The sequence below is a fragment of the Suncus etruscus genome, chromosome 4, assembly GCF_024139225.1.
Source record: "Suncus etruscus isolate mSunEtr1 chromosome 4, mSunEtr1.pri.cur, whole genome shotgun sequence".
NCBI lineage: Eukaryota > Metazoa > Chordata > Mammalia > Eulipotyphla > Soricidae > Suncus > Suncus etruscus.
Window position 1 is genome coordinate 33,815,344 of NC_064851.1, and position 4,490 is coordinate 33,819,833.

The window sequence follows — 4,490 nt, forward strand, 5'->3', positions numbered from 1 at the left end:
ATGATTGAGAAATGCATAAATGTTCATCTTTTTCCTGGTTATTACCTTTATGTTATATTTATATTCCCCAAATAATTATTAGCTTTATGTAAATAATACACTTTATTCCCTAGCTAAGGAAGAATGATGTTTGACATTAAGGAAAGGTCAGGTATCATGAATGGGAAACCACAATGAGCATTGCCTTTAAGGATTATTGAATTAAGAGGTACATATATTTAGCAAAGTATAGAAATCAAATAGCTGCCATGTTAGCAATGCCCTTTTGCATGCCATAGATTTATTAACAATTACTAAATATTAAAGAAGTTGAAACAGTGAGTACTCAGTATGCATTATGATGAAAAACCTAATATACCATTCTTAAAGATGATATGAAGATTATATATTTTACCAGCTTAAAATCACCAAATGGATTTCAGATTAGACTATAAATTAAACAATGTTTATATTTATGTTTTTAATTTTAAAAACAAAAATAGATTAGTTAAGTCAAATGCTAAAGTTGTATGTATAAATCATGTCATACTTGCATATATATCACATCACATTCATGAGTTCAAGTCAAACTTAAAGTAGTGAAGTAACAAATGTTTTCATGTAGGAGATTACTAATACAAATATCATTATAGTCATATTACAGTAAAATGAGAAGGAAAAATTATTTAACTAAATGCTTTTTAGTTTTTCAAATCTATAATAAAATGGCTGTGTTATATAGCTCAATAGTACACCACCTACATGGTCTTTGTGAAGTTCCAAGATGAATTCCTGGAATCCCAAAGTAAAACAAAACATAAAATCACAATGTAGGGACTGAAGTGGTGGCAGAAGCAGTAAGGTGTCTGCCTTGCACGCGCTAACCTAGAACGGACCGTGATTTGATCCCACAGCATCCCATATGGTAGCCCAAGCCAGGAGCATTTTCTGAGCGCAGACTCAGGACAGAGTGTGGCCCAAAAAAGCAAAAAAGAAAAAGCACAATGTAGACTTTATGTTCAAATCTTTGGTAAAATAAATCAATATAAGTGTTCTACCATGGTTCTTAATATTGTCTATCAAATTTTTTATTTTTCTTTCAGACAATACCTTTTCTATCATTAATTTTGAAAAGTTCTATTTAATAATCAGTACTTTAACCAGTAAAAATGGATTTTATTTAGGATATTAGGAAAAATGCAAACATTTAAGAAAATTTTATGAGTATTTTATTAATATGCTACTCAAAATGGGTAAGAATCTCATAGGGGTAAATTTATTTATATTCTTTATTTGTATTATAGTATTGCACTAAACCACTAAATTGAAACTTACTCACAAAAATAATTTTTTTCCAGTTATATGTTCTTATCTTCCATTAATAAAATGATTTCATAGTTCTTGAAACTTGAATGTACAGGCTTAAAATCTACCCAAAATATAGACTCCTTTGATAAAATAATAATGAAATATATAATAATAATTTTATATTAAATTAAACCAATTGCCTGTTATATTAGTGTGTTTGGGAGCTTTTATTAATAAATAATCCATATAATAGTAACCTAATAAACCAAGAAACGTTTAAACAGAAAAAGAAGTGCATTTTTTAGAATAAAGGGTTTTAAAACAAAGGGTTGAGGAGTTTGAGGTTTTTGATTTTTAAAGATAAATATGTTTTTTTCCAGTTTGGAACCAGAAAATCCAGTCCTTATATAAACTCTGGGACACCTCCCCAATTTTCTTAGCCTTACAGATCTAAAAATCACATCTCTAAGCCTCTAAAAATATAACAGAAAGTAAGAGACAGGACACTGTACTATGGTAGTCCCTCTTATTAGAATATTATGAATAGGGGCCAGAGAGATAGCATAGAGGTAAGGCATTTGCCTTTCATGCAGAAGGTCCATGGTTTGAATCCCGGTGTCCCATATGGTCTCCCGTGCCTGCCAGGAGCAATTTCTGAGCATAGAGCCAGGAGTAACCCCTGAGCCAGGTGTGACCTAAAAACCAAAAAAAAAAAAAAAAAAGAAAAGAAAAAGAATATAAAACATTTGAAGAATCTTTCTAATTTATATCCCAGAGTCACATATGTGTAATATAAATGTGGCCAAAAGTATTTCAAAATTTACAGGTCTAATAATGTTTTTAAGCTTTTCAAAAATTAGAGCAGGATGATGAGCTATATAGTTCTAGATCAGTCTATATTTTCTCTTTAGATTTGCAATTTGTTATCTGTATAGCTGAACAAGTTACTTGATTTCATCAATTTTGACATTTTTTCATGTGTGAAACTGCAAATCTATAAGTGTATTTTTTTCCCAAAGGTCTCATACAGCATTCCTGGGCTTTGAAGTATTGACTCACTAATCTCTAATCTTTAACTCTGCTTACTGCCTCACCTGATCTTTGTGGTTTATTTTCTCCCAATTGCTACCAACATGCTTATTACTTAGATTTATGTGACACTCTTAGAGAATAGTATAGAAACCATAAAGAATAAGATACTTTTTCATAATGAAAATATAAGTAAAATTTTAAAAAATTAGTAAATAAAAATATTTTTAAAATGTGGCAGAGCAATTAGTATAGCTAGGAGGGCTTTTGTTTGCATAACAATGCCTCAGGTTTGATTCCTGGCACCATATACTGTCTCCCAAGCCCAGCTAAGAGTGATCCATGAGTTTAGAAACAGGAATAAGCCCTGACCACCAGAAGATGTGGCCCAAAATTAAAAAAAAAAAATTTGCAAGACTTAGCATATATTTTGTGCCAAATAAATATTGTTAACTTGACATCCTTCAATTTAACTTGTCTACCTAGAACAGCATCTTGCTGAAAATAGGCAAAAAGAGTATGTTCTGTACTTCAAACATAGGTCATATGGTTGGCAACTAAATGTTGGCCTTTCCATTTTCCATAACGAACAGCTTACAAAAGCCATTGAAGTCTGAGATAGGATAAACAGGCAAACTGACAGTTTGGCTTATAAAAAATATGAGACTCCAACTTTCATTCAATCACTATCCCTTTAACCACACTTTCACTAATTGTTCAGCAATGCAATAAACATTGATATATACTATGAAAAAATGACCAATAATTTGCCCCCACAGAAAATCTAGGTAGGGTAGACATTCAAGAAATTTTGAAAAATAGGCTGGAGAGATGTAGAAGGAGTAAGGCACTTGCCTTTCATGTAGTAGACCAGGGTTTGATTCCCAACAACACATATGGTTCTCCCAGCACTGTCAGGAGTGATTCCAGAGTGCAGAGCCAAAAGTTTACCCTGAGAACCACTAGGAGTGCTCAAAACACTAAAACCAAGATAAATAAATAAATAATAAATAAATAAATAAAATTTTTAACAGCTAGGTGTTATTGATTAGTAAAATTCTTAGAAGAGTTTGTAAGGGATAATATAAAGAAAATTGCACAGGTAGAATGCTGATTAGGTTGATTTCTGGTGAATTGCTTCTCTGAGGAGATGACTGAGTTAACAACTCGTGATAAGGATGAAAAATAGCATAAAGGAAAATACCCTGTTCAAAGGGCTGGAGCTATAGTACAGTCAGTGGATAAAATTGTCTTGAATATGGTCTAACCAAGTTCATTTCCTGGCAGTCCATGATGGTCTTCCCAGCTGGAGTGAATTTGAGGGGAGAGTCAAGACTAAGCCCTAAGCACCAATAGGTGTGAGACCCCATATAAACAAAATATTAACAACAAAAAACAAAGATCCTTTTTCGGTTCATAAGTATGGTGATTGGGTTTTCACACAGCTGTGTGATATGTGCCTCCCTTCAACCTTGTTATGACATCGGCACATGACCATTCTGACATGAAGAAAAAAAAAACAAACATAACAAAACAAAACAAAAACAAAGAAAATATCTTTCAGAAAAACAACCCATGGCCAAGCACTGGCTTATTTACAGACTATTTGTTTGCATGTGTAAGCCCTGGGTTCAACACTAGAAGTACCAAAATCTAACAGACAAACAATAAAGCAAAGAAAATAGTACTTTCCACTTGGGGAAGAGAAATAAGATCCAATAACTGGGTTTCTATTTTCCAGAAAGAGTATGTGCTATCAGATAAAACTAAATAATGGAAGTACAAGACCTATTCCACAGAGATGTGAGCTTTGAGAAAGAAAATTCAGGCTAAAATGTGGCCAGATTCATATTAGAGAACATTTTAATTTCAATCTCTTCTCTATCTGTTGCTAGTAAACAAGCTTTGAAGGAAGTCTCTGAACCTCTCTGAGCTTAGATTCTGGTTAGTGAAATGTTAGTAGTTTTTTAAGAGTTGATTGAATGAGCTAGAAGAGATAGCACAGCGGTAAGATGTTTGCCTTGCATGTGTTCGACACAGGACAGATCCAGGTTTGATTCCAAGCATCCCATATGGTCTCCTGAGCCTGCCAGGAGCAACTTCTGAGCTTAGAGTCAGGGGTAACGCCTGAGCACTACTGAGAGTGCCCATCAAAAATAAGAATTGATTGAGAG

The 4,490-nt window shown here is 33.1% G+C and overlaps 1 non-coding gene across 1 annotated transcript; it reads left to right on the top strand.

Annotated features, from left to right (window-relative positions):
* The first annotated feature begins 3,717 nt into the window (after nucleotides 1–3,717).
* LOC126008063 (small nucleolar RNA U13) lies at nucleotides 3,718–3,821 on the top strand. The gene has a single exon (XR_007495482.1). It is a non-coding gene; the product is annotated as a small nucleolar RNA U13 (small nucleolar RNA).
* Nucleotides 3,822–4,490: the final 669 nt, after the last annotated feature.